Here is a 17,568-nt window from a genome sequence, read left to right as displayed (position 1 = left end):
GCGGTGTAGACATATCCATGTTTACACAGATAGCGGTGTGTATTTTTCCATGTTTATGCAGATAGCAGTGTAGATATTTCCATGCTTATACAGATAGCGGTGCGGATATTTCCATGTTTATACAGATAGATGGGCAGATATTTCCATGTTTATACATATAGCGGTGTAGATATTTCCATCTTAATACAGATGGCGGTGTAGTTATGTCCATGTTCATACAGATGGCTGTGTAGATATTTCGAAGTTTATAGAGATAGCGCTGTAGTTATTTCCATATTTATAGAGAAATCTGTGTAGATCTTTCCATGTATATTCAGATAGCTGTGTAGATATTTCCATGTTCATGCAGATAGCGGTGTAGTTATTTCCATGTTCATCCAGATGCCGGTGTACATATATCCATATTCATACAGATGGCGGTGAAGATATTTCCATGTTCATACAGATGGCGGTGTAGATATTTCCATGTTCATACAAATGGCGGTGTAGAAATTTCCATGTTCATAGAGATGGCGGTGTAGATATTTCCATGTTCATACACATGGATGTGCAGATATTTCCATGTTCATAGAGATGGCGGTGTAGATATTTCCATGTTTTTACAGATATCAGTGTAGTTATTTCCATGTTTATAGAGATAGCAGTGTAGATATTTCCATTGATATACAGATAGCTTTGTAGATATTTGCATGTTCATACAGATAGCGGTGTAGATATTTCCTTTTTCATACAGATAGCGGTGTAGATATTTCCATGTTCATAGAGATAGCGGTGTAGATATTTCCATGTTCATACAGATGGCGGTGTAGATATTTACATGTTCATTCAGATGGCGTTGTTGATATTTCCTTGTTCGTAGGGATTGCAGGGTAGATATTTCCATGTTCATACAGGTGGCGGTGTAGATATTTCCATGTTTATACAGATAGCAGTGTAGTTATTTCCATGTTTATGGAGATAGTGGTGTAGATAATTTTAATTTTATACAGATAGCTGTGTAGATATTTGCATGTTCATACAGATAGCGGTGTAGATATTTCCATGTTCATACAGATAGCGATGTAGATATTTCCATGTTCATACAGATAGCGGTGTAGAGATTTCCATGTTCATGCAGATAGCGGTGTAGATATTTCCATGTTCATACCAATAGCGGTGTAGATATTTCCAAGTCCATACAGTTAGCGTTGTAGATATTTCCATATCCATACAGATGGCAGTGTAGATATTTACATGTTCATACAGATGGCGGTGTAGATATTTCCATGTTCGTACGGATGGCAGTGTAGTTATTTCCATGTTCGTACAGGTGGCAGTGTAGATATTTCCATGTTTATACAGATAGCAGTGTAGTTATTTCCATGTTTGTAGAGATAGCAGTGTTGATATTTCCATTGATATATAGATAGCTGTGTAGATATTTGCATGTTCATACAGATAGCGGTGTAGATATTTCCATGTTCGTACAGATAGCGGTGTAGATATTTGCATGTTCATACAGATAGCGGTGTAGATATTTCCATGTTCATACAGTTAGCGTTGTAGATATTTCCATGTTCTTACAGATGGCGGTGTACATATTTACATGTTCATGCAGATGGCGGTGTAGATATTTCCATGTTCGTACAGATGGCGGTGTAGATATTTCCATGTTCATAGAGATGGCGGTGTAGATATTTCCATGTATATGCAGATAGCGGTATAGATATTTCCATGTTTATAGAGATGGTGGTGTAGATATTTCCATGTTTATAGAGATGGCGGTCTAGATATTTCCATGTTGATAGAGATAGTGGTGTAGTTATTTCCAAGTTTATAGAGACACCGTTGTAGATATTTCCATGTTCATGCAGATGGCGGTGAAGATATTTCCATGTTTATACAGATAGCGGTGTAGACATTTTCATGTTTATACTGATAACAGTGTAGATATTTCCATGTTTATAGTGATAGTGGTGTAGATAATTTCAATTTTATACAGATAGCAGTGTAGATATTTCCAAGTTCATACAGATAGCGGTGTAGATATTTCCACGTTTATAGAGATGGTGGTGTAGATATTTCCATGTTCATACAGACGGCGCTGTAGATATTTCCATGTTTATAGAGATGGAGGAGTAGATATTTCCATGTTTACACTGATGGCGGTGTAGGTATTTCCATGTTTACACAGATAGCGGTGTAGACATTTCCATGTTTACACAGATAGCGGTGTGGATATTTCCAAGTTTATGCAGATAGCGGTGTAGATATTTCCATGTTTATACAGATAGTGGTGCGGATATTTCCATGTTTATACAGATAGTTGGGCAGGTATTTCCATGTTTACACAGATAGCGGTGTAGATATTTCCATCTTAATACAGATGGCGGTGTAGATATGTCCATGTTCGTACAGATGGCGGTGTAGATATTTCCATGTTCATACAGATGGCGGTGTAGATATTTCGAAGTTTATAGAGATAGCGCTGTAGTTATTTCCATATTTATAGAGAAATCTGTGTAGATATTTCCAGGTATATGCAGATAGCTGTGTAGATATTTCCATGTTCATGCTGATAGCTCTGTAGATATTTCCATGTTCATCCAGATGCCGGTGTAGATATATCCATGCTCATATAGATGGCGTTGTAGATATTGCCATGTTCATAGGGATGGCGGTGTAGATATTTCCATGTTTACACAGATAGCAGTGTAGATATTTCCATGTTTATAGAGATAGCAGTGTAGATATTTCCATTGATATACAGATAGCTGTGTAGATATTTGCAAGTTCATACAGATAGCAGTGTAGATATTTCCAAGTTCATACAGAGGGCGGTGTAGATATTTCCATGTTCATACAGATAGCGGTGTAGATATTTCCATGTTCATACAGATAGCGGTGTAGATATTTCCATGTTCATACAGATAGCGGTGTAGATATTTCCATGTTCTTACAGGTTGCGGTGTAGATATTTCCATGTTCATACAGATGGCAGTGTAGATATTTACATGTTCATACAGATGGCGGTGTAGATGTTTCGATGTTTATAGAGACAGCGCTGTAGTTATTTCCATATTTATAGAGAAATCTGTGTAGATATTTCCATGCATATGCAGACAGCTGTGTAGATATTTCCATGTTCATGCAGATAGCGGTGTAGCTAGTTCCATGTTCATCCAGATGCCGGTGTAGATATATCCATGTTCATACAGATGTCGGTGTAGATATTTCCATGTTCATAGAGATGGCGGTGTAGATATTTCCATGTTCATAGAGATGGCGGTGTAGATATTTCCATGTTCATAGAGATGGCGGTGTAGATATTTCCATGTTCATAGAGATGGCGGTGTAGATATTTCCATGTTTACAGAGATGGAGGTGTAGATATTTCCATGTTTACACAGATGGCGGTGTAGGTATTTCCATGTTTACACAGATAGCGGTGTAGACATTTCCATGTTTACACAGATAGCGGTGTGGATATTTCCATGTTTATGCAGATAGCGGTGTAGATATTTCCATGTTTATACAGATAGCGGTGCGGATATTTCCATGTTTATACAGATAGTTGGGCAGGTATTTCCATGTTTACACAGATAGCGGTGTAGATATTTCCATCTTTATACAGATGGCGGTGTAGATATGTCCATGTTCGTACAGATGGCGGTGTAGATATTTCCATGTTCATACAGATGGCGGTGTAGATATTTCGAAGTTTATAGAGATAGCGCTGTAGTTATTTCCATATTTATAGAGAAATCTGTGTAGATATTTCCAGGTATATGCAGATAGCTGTGTAGATATTTCCATGTTCATGCTGATAGCTCTGTAGATATTTCCATGTTCATCCAGATGCCGGTGTAGATATATCCATGCTCATATAGATGGCGTTGTAGATATTGCCATGTTCATAGGGATGGCGGTGTAGATATTTCCATGTTTATAGAGATAGCAGTGTAGATATTTCCATTGATATACAGATAGCTGTGTAGATATTTGCATGTTCATACAGATAGCAGTGTAGATATTTCCACGTTCATACAGAGGGCGGTGTAGATATTTCCATGTTCATACAGATAGCGGTGTAGATATTTCCATGTTCATACAGATAGCGGTGTAGATATTTCCATGTTCATACAGATAGCGGTGTAGATATTTCTATGTTCTTACAGGTTGCGGTGTAGATATTTCCATGTTCATACAGATGGCAGTGTAGATATTTACATGTTCATACAGATGGCGGTGTAGATATTTCGATGTTTATAGAGACAGCGCTGTAGTTATTTCCATATTTATAGAGAAATCTGTGTAGATATTTCCATGCATATGCAGACAGCTGTGTAGATATTTCCATGTTCATGCAGATAGCGGTGTAGCTAGTTCCATGTTCATCCAGATGCCGGTGTAGATATATCCATGTTCATACAGATGTCGGTGTAGATATTTCCATGTTCATAGAGATGGCAGTGTAGATATTTCCATGTTCATAGAGATGGCGGTGTAGATATTTCCATGTTCATAGAGATGGTGGTGTAGATATTTCCATGTTCATAGAGATGGCGGTGTAGATATTTCCATGTTCATAGAGATGGCGGTGTAGATATTTCCATGTTCATAGAGATGGCGTTGTAGATATTTCCATGTTTATACAGATAGCAGTGTAGTTATTTCCACGTTTATAGATATAGCGGTGTAGATAATTTCAATTATATACAGATAGCTGGGTAGATATTTGCATGTTCATACAGATAGCGGTGTAGATATTTCCATCTTCATACAGATAGCGGTGTAGATATTTCCATGTTCATACAGATAGCGGTGTAGATATTTCCATGTTCATACAGATAACGGTGTAGATATTTCCATGTTCATACCAATAGCGGTGTGGATATTTCCATGTTCATACAGTTAGCGGTGTAGATATTTCAATGTTCATACAGATGGCGGTGTAGATATTTCCATGTTCATACAGATAGCGGTGTAGATATTTCCATGTTCGTACCGATGGCATTGTAGATATTTCCATGTTCATACAGGTGGCGGGGTAGATATTTCCATGTTTATACAGACAGCAGTGTAGTTATTCACATGTTTATAGAGATAGCAGTGTAGATATTTCCATTGATATACTGATAGCTGTGTAGATATTTGCATGTTCATACAGATAGCGGTGTAGATATTTCCATGTTTGTACAGATAGCGGTGTAGATATTTCCATGTTCATACAGATAGCGGTGTAGATATTTCGATGTTCATACAGATAGCGGTGTAGATATTTCAATGTTCATACAGAGAGCGGTGTAGTTATTTCCATGTTCATACAGATAGCCATGTAGATATTTCCATGTTCATACAGATAGCGGTGTAGATAATTCCAATTTTATACAGATATCAGTGTAGATATCTCTAAGTTCATACAGATAGCGGTTTAGATATTTCCACGTTTATAGAGATGGCGGTGTGCATATTTCCATGTTCATACATATGGCGGTGTAGATATTTCCATGCTTATAGAGATGGCGGTGTAGATATTTTCATGTTTACACAGATAGCTTTGTAGACATTTCCATGTTTACACAGATAGCGGTGTGGATATTTCCATGTTTATGCTGATAGCGGTGTAGATATTTCCATGTTTATACAGATAGCGGTGCGGTTATTTCCATGTTTATACAGATAGTGGTGCAGATATTTCCATGCTTATACAGATAGCGGTGTAGATATTTCCATCTTAATACAGATGGCGGTGTAGATATGTCTATGTTCTTACAGATGGCGGTGTAGATATTTCCAAGTTCATACAGGTGGCAGTGTAGGTATTTCGAAGTTTATAGAGATAGCGCTGTAGTTATTTCCATATTTATAGAGATATCTGTGTAGATATTTCCATGTATATGCAGATAGCTGTGTACATATTTCCATGTTCATGCAGATTAGCTTTGTAGATATTTCCATGTTCATCCAGATGCCGGTTTAGATATATCCATGTTGAAACAGAAGTCGGTGAAGATATTTCCATGTTCTTACAGATGGCGGTGTAGATATTTCCATGTTCATACACATGGCAGTGTAGGTATTTCCATGTTCATAGAGATGGCGGTGTAGATATTTCCATGTTCATACAAATGGCGGTGTAGGTACTTCCATGTTCATAGAGATGGCGGTGTAGATATTTCCATGTTTATACAGATAGCAGTGTAGTTATTTTCATGTTTATAGAGATAGCAGTGTAGATATTTCCGTGTTCATACAAATGGTGGTGTAGATATTTCCATGTTCATAGAGATGGCACTGTAGATATTTCCATGTTTATACAGATAGCATTGTAGTTATTTCCATGTTTATAGAGATAGCAGTGTAGATATTTCCATTGATATACAGATAGCTGTGAAGATATTTGCATGTTCATACAGTTAGCCGTGTAGGTATTTCCATGTTGATACTGATAGCGGTGTAGATATTTCCATGTTCATACAGATAGCGGTGTAGATATTTCCATGTTCATACAGATAGCGGTGTAGGTATTTCCATGTTCATACAGATAACAGTGTAGATATTTGCATGTTCATACAGTTAGCGTTGTAGATATTTCCATGTTCATACAGATAGCGGTGTAGATATTTCCATGTTCATACAGTTTGCGGTGTAGATATTTCCTTGTTCATACAGATGGCGGTGTAGATATTTACATGTTCATACAGATGGCGGTGTAGATATTTCGATGTTTATAGAGACAGCGCTGTAGTTATTTCCATATTTATAGAGAAATCTGTGTAGATATTTCCATGCATATGCAGACAGCTGTGTAGATATTTCCATGTTCATGCAGATAGCGGTGTAGATAGTTCCATGTTCATCCAGATACCGGTGTAGATATATCCATGTTCATACAGATGTCGGTGTAGATATTTCCATGTTCATAGAGATGGCGGTGTAGATATTTCCATGTTCATAGAGATGGCGGTGTAGATATTTCCATGTTCATAGAGATGGTGGTGTAGATATTTCCATGTTCATAGAGATGGCGGTGTAGATTTTTCCATGTTCATAGAGATGGCGGTGTAGATATTTCCATGTTCATAGAGATGGCGTTGTAGATATTTCCATGTTTATACAGATAGCAGTGTAGTTGTTTCCACGTTTATAGAGATAGCGGTGTAGATAATTTCAATTATATACAGATAGCTGGGTAGATATTTGCATGTTCATACAGATAGCGGTGTAGATATTTCCATCTTCATACAGATAGCGGTGTAGATATTTCCATGATCATACAGATAGCGGTGTAGATATTTCCATGTTCATACAGATAACCGTGTAGATATTTCCATGTTCATACCAATAGCGGTGTGGATATTTCCATGTTCATACAGTTAGCGGTGTAGATATTTCAATGTTCATACAGATGGCGGTGTAGATATTTCCATGTTCATACAGATAGCGGTGTAGATATTTCCATGTTCGTACCGATGGCAAAGTAGATATTTCCATGTTCATGCAGGTGGCGGGGTAGATATTTCCATGTTTATACAGATAGCAGTGTAGTTATTCACATGTTTATAGAGATAGGAATGTAGATATTTCCATTGATATACTGATAGCTGTGTAGATATTTGCATGTTCATACAGATAGCGGTGTAGATATTTCCATGTTCGTACAGATTGCGGTATAGATATTTCCATGTATATGCAGATAGCTGTGTAGATACTTCCATGTTCATGCAGAAAGCGGTGTAGATATTTCCATGTTCATCCAGATGTCGGTGTAGATATATCCATGTTCATACAGATGGCGGTGAAGATATTTCCATGTTCATACAGATGGCGGTGTAGATATTTCCATGTTCATACACATGGCGGTGTAGATATTTCCATGTTCATAGAGATGGCGGTGTAGATATCTCCATGTTCATACAAACGGTGGTGTCGATATTTCCATGTTCATAGAGATGGCGGTGTAGATATTTCTATGTTTATACAGATAGCAATGTAGTTATTTCCATGTTTATAGAGATAGTAGTGTAGATATTTCCATTGTTATACAGATAGCTGTGTGGATATTTGCATGTTCATACAGATAGCGGTGTAGATATTTCCACGTTCATGCTGGTAGCGGTGTAGATATTTCCATGTTCATACAGTTAGCGGTGTAGATATTTCCATCTTCATACAGATGGCGGTGTAGATATTTACATGTTCATACAGATGGCGGTGTAGATAATTCCATATTCATACAGATGGCGGTGTAGATATTTCCATGTTCGTATGGATGGCAGTGTAGATATTTCCATGTTCATACCGGTGGCGGTGTAGATATTTCCATGTTTTTACAGATAGCTGTGTAGTTATTTCCATGTTTATAGAGATAGCAGTGTAGATACTTCCATTAATATACAGATAGCTGTGTAGATATTTGCATGTTCATACAGATAGCGGTGTAGATATTTGCATGTTCATACAGATAGCGGTGTAGATATTTCCATATTCATACTGATATCGGTGTAGATATTTCCATGTTCATACAGATAGCGGTGTAGATATTTCCATGTTCATACAGATGGCGGTGTAAATATTTACATGTTCATACAGATGGCGGTGTAGATATTTCCATGTTCGTACAGATGGCGGTGTAGATATTTCCATGTTCATAGAAATGGCAGTGTAGATATGTCCATGTTTATGCAGATAGCGGTATAGATATTTCCATGTTTATACAGATGGTGGTGTTGATATTTCCATGTTTATAGAGATGGCGGTCTAGATATTTCCATGTTTATAGAGATAGTGGTGTAGTTATTTCCAAGTTTACAGAGACAGCGTTGTAGATATTTCCATGTTTATACAGATAGCGGTGAAGATATTTCCATGTTTATACAGATAGCGGTGTAGATATTTCCACGTTTATACAGATAGTTGGGCAGATATTTCCATGTTTATACAGATAGAGGTGAAGATATTTCCATGTTCATCCAGATGCCGTTGTAGATATATACATGTTCATACAGATGGCGGTGAAGGTATTTCCATGTTCCTGCAGATGTCAGTGGAGATATTTCCTTGTTCATAGAGATGGCGGTGTAGATATTTCCATGTTCATACAATTGGCGGTGTAGATATTTCCATGTTCACAGAGATGGCGGTGTAGGTATTTCCATGTTTATACAGATAGCAGTGTAGTTATTTCCATGTTCATACAGATAGCTGTGTAGACATTTGCAAGTTCATACAGTTAGCGGTGTAGATATTTCCATGTTCATACAGATAGTGGTGTAGATATTTCCTTGTTCATACAGATAGCGGTGTAGATATTTCCATTTTTATAGAGATGGCGGTGTAGATATTTCCATGTTTACACAGATAGCGGTGTAGACATTTCCATGTTAACACAGATACCGGTGTGGATATTTCCATGTTTATGCAGATAGCGGTGTAGATATTTCCATGTTTATACCGATAGCGGTGCGGATATTTCCATGTTTATACAGATAGTTGGGCAGATATTTCCATGTTTATACAGATAGCGGTGTAGATATTTCCATCTTAATACAGATGTCGGTGTAGGTATGTCCATGTTCGTACAGATGGCGGTGTAGCTATTTCCATGTTCATACAGATGGCGGTGTAGATATTTCGAAGTTTATAGGGATAGCGCTGTAGTTATTTCCATGTTTATACAGAAATCTGTGTTATTTCCATGTATACACAGATAGCGGTGTGGATATTTCCATGTTTATGCAGATAGCGGTGTAGATATTTCCATGTTTATACAGATAGCGGTGAGGTTATTTCCATGTTTATACAGATAGCGGTGTAGATATTTCCATGTTTATTCAGATAGCGGTGAAGATATTTCCATGTTTATACAGATAGCGGTGTAGATATTTCCATGTTCATACAGATAGCAGTGTAGATATTTCCATGATCATACCAATAGCTGAGTAGATATTTCCATGTTCATTCAGATGGCAGTGTAGATATTTCCATGTTCATACAGGTGGCGGTGTAGATATTTCCATGTTTATACAGATAGCAGTGTAGTTATTTCCATGTTTATAGAGATAGCAGTGTAGATATTCCCATTGGTATACAGATAGCTGTGTAGATATTTGCATGTTCATACAGATAGCGGTGTAGATATTTCCATGTTCGTACAGATAGCGGTGTAGATATTTCCAAGTTCATACAGTTAGCGGAGTAGATATTTCCATGTTCATACAGATAGCGGTGTAGATATTTCCATGTCGATATAGTTAGCGGTGTAGATATTTCCATGTTCATACAGATGGCCGTGTAGATATCTACATGTTCATACAGATGGCGGTGTAGATATTTCCATGTTCGTACAGATGTCGGTGTAGATATTTTCATGTTCATATAGATGGCGGTGTAGATATTTCCATGTTTATGCAGATAGCGGTATAGATATTTCCGTGTTTATACAGATGGTGGTGTAGATATTTACATGTTTATATAGATGGCGGTCTAGATATTTCCATGTTTGTAGAGATAGTGGTGTAGTTATTTCCAAGTTTATAGAGACAGCGTTGTAGGTATTTCCATGTTTATACAGATAGCGATGAAGATATTTCCATGTTTATACAGAGAGCGGTGTAGATATTTCCAAGATTATTCAGATAGCGGTGAAGATATTTCCATGTTTATACTGACAGCGGTGTAGATATTTCCATGTTTATACAGATAGCAGTGTAGATATTTCCATGTTTACAGAGATAGTGGTGTAGATAATTCCAATTTTATACTGATAGCATTGTAGATATTTCCAAATTCATACAGATAGCAGTGTAGATATTTCCACGTTTATAGAGATGGCGGTGTAGATATTTCCATGTTCATGCAAATGGCGGTGTAGTTATTTCCATGTTTATAGAGATGGCGTTGTAGTTATTTTCATGCTTACACACATGGCGGTGTAGATATTTCCATGTTTACACAGATAGCGGTGCAGACATTTCCATGTTTACACAGATAGCGGTGTGGATATTTCCATGTTTATGCAGATAGCGGTGTAGATATTTCCATGTTTATACAGATAGCAGTGCGGATATTTCCATGTTTATACAGATGGGCAGATATTTCCATATTTATACAGATAGCGGTGTAGATATTTCCATCTTAATACAGATGGCGGTGTAGATATGTCCATGTTCGTACAGATGGCGGTGTAGATATTTCCATGTTCATACAGATGGCGGTGTAGATATTTCGAAGTTTATAGAGATAGCGCTGTAATTATTTCCATATTTATAGAGAAATCTGTGTAGATATTTCCATGTATATGCAGATAGCTGTGTAGATATTTCCATGTTCATGCAGAAAGCGGTGTAGATATTTCCATGTTCATCCAGATGTCGGTGTAGATATATCCATGTTCATACAGATGGCGGTGAAGATATTTCCATGTTCATAGAGATGGCGGTGTAGATATTTCCATGTGCATACAAATGGCGGTGTAGATATTTCCATGTTCATAGAGATGGCGGTGTAGATATATCCATGTTTATACAGATAGCAGTGTAGTTATTTCCATGTTTATAGAGATAGCAGTGTAGATATTTCCATTGATATACAGATAGCTCTGTAGATATTTGCATGTTCATACAGATAGCGGTGTAGATATTTCCATGTTCTTACAGATAGCGGTGTAGATATTTCCATGTTCATACAGATAGCGGTGTAGATGTTTCCAAGTTCATACAGTTAGCAGAGTAGAAATTTCCATTTTCATACAGATAGCGGTGTAGATATTTAAATGTTCATACAGTTAGCAGTGTAGATATTTCCATGTTCATACAGATGGCCGTGTAGATATTTACATGTTCATACAGATGGCGGTGTAGATATTTCCATGTTCGTACAGATGTCGGTGTAGATATTTTCATGTTCATAGAGATGGCGGTGTAGATATTTCCATGTTTATGCAGATAGCGGTATAGATATTTCCATGTTTATACAGACGGTGGTGTAGATATTTCCATGTTTATAGAGATGGCGGTCTAGATATTTCCATGTTTGTAGAGAAAGTGGTGTAGTTATTTCCAAGTTTACAGAGACAGCGTTTTAGATATTTCCATGTTTATACAGATAGCGGTGAAGATATTTCCATGTTTATACAGATAGCGGTGTAGATATTTCCATGTTTATTCATATAGCGGTGAAGATATTTCCATGTTTATACAGATAGCGGTGTAGATATTTCCATGTTTATACAGATTGCAGTGTAGATATTTCCATGTTTATAGAGATAGTCGTGTAGATAATTCCAGTTTTATACTGATAGCATTGTAGATATTTCCAAATTCATACAGATAGCGGTGTAGATATTTCCATGTTTATGGAGATGGCGGTGTAGATATTTCCATGTTCATACAGATGGCGGTGTGGATATTTCCATGTTTATAGAGATTTCGGTGTAGATATTTTCATGTTTTCACAGATGGAGGTGTAGATATTTCCGTGTTTACACTGATAGCGGTGTAGACATTTCCATGTTTACACAGATAGCGGTGTGGATATTTCCATGTTTATGCAGATAGCGGTGTAGATATTTCCATGTTTATACAGATAGCAGTGCGGATATTTCCATGTTTATACAGATAGTTGGGCAGATATTTCCATGTTTATACAGATAGCGGTGTAGATATTTCCATCTTAATACAGATGGTGGTGTAGGTATGTCCATGTTCGTACAGATGGCGTTGTACATATTTCCCTGTTAATACAGATGGTGGTGTAGATATTTTGAAGTTTATAGAGATAGCGCTGTAGTTATTTCCATATTTATAGAGAAATCTGTGTAGATATTTCCATGTATACGCAGATAACAGTGTAGATATTTCCATGTTCATGCAGATAGCGGTGTAGATATTTCCATGTTCATCCAGATGCCGGTGTAGATATATCCATGTTCATACAGATGGCGGTGAAGATATTTCCATGTTCATACAGATGGTGGTGTAGATATTTCTATGTTCATACAAATGGTGGTGTAGATATTTCCATGTTCATAGAGATGGCGGTGTAGATATTTCCATGTTTATACAGGTAGCAGTGTAGTTATTTCCATGTTTATAGAGATAGCATAGTAAATATTTCCACTGATATACAGATAGCTGTGTAGATATTTGCATGTTCATACAGATAGCGGTGTAGATATTTCCATGTTCAAACAGATAGCGGTGTAGATATTTCCATGTTTAAAGAGATAGCGGTGTAGATATTTCCATGTTCAAACAGATAGCGGTGTAGATATTTCCATGTTTAAAGAGATAGCGGTGTAGATATTTCCATGTTCATACAGTTAGCGGTGTAGATATTTCCATGTTCATACAGATGGTGTTGTAGATATTTACATGTTCATACAGATGGCTGTGTAGATATTTCCATGTTCGTACAGATGGCGGTGTGGATATTTCCATGTTCATATAGATGGCGGTGTAGATATTTGCATGTTTATGCAGATAGCGGTATAGATATTTCCATGTTTATACAGATGGTGGTGTAGATATTTCCATATTTATAGAGATGGCGCTCTAGATATTTCCATGTTTATAGAGATAGTGGTGTAGTTATTTCCAAGTTTATAGGGACAGCGTTGTAGATATTTCCATGTTTGTGCAGATAGCGGTGAAGATATTTCCATGTTTATACACATAGCGGTGTAGATATTTCCATGTTTAAAGAGATAGCGGTGTAGATATTTCCATGTTCATACAGATAGCGGTGTAGATATTTCCATGTTCATACAGATAGCGGTGTAGATATTTCCATGTTCATACAGATAGCGGTGTAGATATTTCCATATTCATACAGATAGCGGTGTAGATATTTCCATGTTCATACAGTTAGCGGTGTAGATAATTCCATGTTCATACAGATGGCCGTGTAGATATTTACATGTTCATACAGATGGCGGTGTAGATATTTCCATGTTTGTACAGATGTCGGTGTAGATATTTTCATGTTCATAGATATGGCGCTGTAGGTATTTCCATGTTTATGCAGATAGCAGTGTAGATATTCCCATGTTTATAGAGATAGTGGTGTAGATAATTCCAATTTTATACTGATAGCATTGTAGATATTTCCAAATTCATACAGATAGCGGTGTAGATATTTCCACGTTTATAGAGATGGCGTTGTAGATATTTCCATGTTCATACAAATGGCGGTGTAGATATGTCCATGTTTATAGAGATGGCGGTGTAGATATTTTCATGTTTACACACATGGCGGTGTAGGTATTTCCATGTTTACACAGATAGCGGTGTAGACATTTCCATGTTTACACAGATAGCGGTGTGGATATTTCCATGTTTATGCAGATAGCGGTGTAGATATTTCCATGTTTATACAGATAGCGGTGCGGATATTTCCATGTTTATACAGATGGGCAGATATTTCCATGTTTATACAGATAGCGGTGTAGATATTTCCATCTTAATACAGATGGCGGTGTAGATATGTCCATGTTGATACAGATGGCGGTGTAGATATTTCCATGTTCATTCAGATGGCGGTGTAGATATTTCGAAGTTTATAGAGATAGCGCTGTAGTTATTTCCATATTTATAGAGAAATCTGTATAGATATTTCCATGTATATGCAGATAGCTGTGTAGATATTTCCATGTTCATGCAGAAAGCGGTGTAGAAATTTCCATGTTCATCCAGATGTCGGTGTAGATATATCCATGTTCATACAGATGGCGGTGAAGATATTTCCATGTTCATACAGATGGCGGTGTAGATATTTCCATGTTCATACACATGGCGGTGTAGATATTTCCATGTTCATAGAGATGGCGGAGTAGATATATCCATGTTCATACAAATGGCGGTGTAGATATTTCCATGTTCATAGAGATGGCGGTGTAGATATTTCCATGTTTATACGGATAGCAGTGTAGTTATTTCCATGTTTATAGAGATAGCATTGTAGATATTTCCATTGATATACAGATAGCTCTGTAGATATTTGCATGTTCATACAGATAGCGGTGTAGATATTTCCATGTTCATAGAGATGGCGGTGTAGATATTTCCATGTTTATGCAGATAGCGGTATAGATATTTCCATGTTTATACAGATGGTGGTGTAGATATTTCCATGTTTAAAGAGATAGTGGTGGTTATTTCCAAGTTTATAGAGACGGCGTTGTAGGTATTTCCATGTTTATACAGACAGCGGTGAAGATATTTCCATGTTTATACAGATAGCGGTGTGGATATTTCCATGTTTATACAGATAGCGGTGTAGATATTTCCATGTTTATAGAGATAGTGTTGTAGATAATTCCAATTTTATACAGATAGCAGTGTAGATATTTCCAAGTTCATACAGTTATCGGTGTAGATATTTGCATGTTCATACAGATAGCGGTGTAGATATTTCCATGTTCATACAGATGGCGTTGTAGATATTTCCATGTTCGTACGGATGGCAGTGTAGATATTTCCATGTTCGTACACGTGGCGGTGTAGATATGTCCATGTTTATACAGATAGCAGTGTAGTTATTTCCATGTTTATAGAGATACCAGTGTAGATATTCCCATTGATATACAGATAGCTGTGTAGATATTTGCATGTTCATACAGATAGCGGTGTAGATATTTCCATTTTCGTACAGATAGCGGTGTAGATATTTCCATGTTCATACAGATGGCCGTGTAGATATTTCCATGTTCATACAGTTAGCGGTGTAGATATTTCCATGTTCATACAGATGGCCGTGTAGATATTTACATGTTCATACAGATGGCGGTGTAGATATTTCCATGTTCGTACAGATGTCGGTGTAGATATTTTCATGTTCATAGAGATGGCGGTGTAGATATTTCCATGTTTATGCAGATAGCGTTATAGATATTTCCATGTTTATACAGACGGTGGTGTAGATATTTCCATGTTTATAGAGATGGCGGTCTAGATATATCCATGTTTGTAGATATAGTGGTGTAGTTATTTCCAAGTTTAGAGAGACAGCGTTTTAGATATTTCCATGTTTATACCGATGGCGGTGAAGATATTTCCATGTTTATACAGATAGCGGTGTAGATATTTCCATGTTTATTCAGATAGCGGTGAAGATATTTCCATGTTTATACAGATAGCGGTGTAGATATTTCCATGTTTATTTAGATAGCAGTGTAGATATTTCCATGTTTATAGAGATGGCGGTGTAGATATTTTCATGTTTACACAGATGGCGGTGTAGATATTTCCATGTTTACACAGATAGCGGTGTAGACATTTCCATGTTTACACAGATAGCGGTGTGGATATTTCCATGTTTATGCAGAGAGCGGTGTAGATATTTCCATGTTTATACAGATAGCGGTGCGGATATTTCCTTGTTTATACAGATGGGCAGATATTTCCATGTTTATACAGATAGCGGTGTAGATATTTCCATCTTAATACAGATGGCGGTGTAGATATGTCCATGTTCGTACAGATGGCGGTGTAGATATTTCCATGTTCATACAGATGGCGGTGTAGATATTTTGAAGTTTATTGAGATAGCGCTGTAGTTATTTCCACATTTATAGAGAAATCTGTGTAGATATTTCCGTATATATGCAGATAGCTGTGTAGATATTTCCATGTTCATGCAGAAAGCGGTGTAGATATTTCCATGTTCATCCAGATGCCGGTGTAGATATAACCATGTTCATACAGATGGCGGTGAAGATATATCCATGTTCATACAGATGGCGGAGAAAATATTTCCATGTTCATACAAATGGCGGTGTAGATATTTCCATGTTCATAGAGATGGCGGTGTAGATATTTCCATGTTCATACAAATGGCGGTGTAGATATTTCCATGTTCATAGAGATGGCGGTGTAGATATTTTCATGTTTATACAGATAGCAGTGTAGTTATTTCCATGTTCATAGAGATAGCATTGTAGATATTTCCACTGATATACAGATAGCTGTGTAGATATTTGCATGTTCATACAGATAGCGGTGTAGATATTTCCATGTTCATACAGATAGCGGTGTAGATATTTCCATGTTCATACAGATAGCGGTGTAGATATTTCCATGTTCATGCAGATAGCGGTGTAGATATTTCCATGTTCATACAGATAGCGGAGTAGATATTTCCATGTTCATACAGATAGCGGTGAAGATATTTCCATGTTCATACAGATAGCGGTGTAGATATTTCCATGTTAATACAGATAGCGGTGCAGATATTTCCGTGTTCATACAGTTAGCGGTGTAGATATTTCCATGTTCATAGAGATGGTGGTGTAGATATTTACATGTTCATAGAGATGGCGGTATAGATATTTCCATGTTTATACAGATGGTGGTGTAGATATTTCCATGTTTAACGCAATGGCGGTCTAGATATTTCCATGTTTATAGAGATAGTGGTGTAGTTATTTCCAAGTTTATAGAGACAGCGTTGTAGATATTTCCATGTTTATACAGATAGCGGTGAAGATATTTCCATGTTTATACAGATAGCGGTGTAGATATTTCCATGTTTATGGAGATAGTGTTGTAGATAATTCCAATTTTATACAGATAGCAGTGTAGATATTTC

Source organism: Gorilla gorilla, chromosome 19, assembly GCF_029281585.2.
Source record: "Gorilla gorilla gorilla isolate KB3781 chromosome 19, NHGRI_mGorGor1-v2.1_pri, whole genome shotgun sequence".
Taxonomy (NCBI): domain Eukaryota; kingdom Metazoa; phylum Chordata; class Mammalia; order Primates; family Hominidae; genus Gorilla; species Gorilla gorilla.
This window is presented reverse-complemented; position numbering follows the sequence as displayed.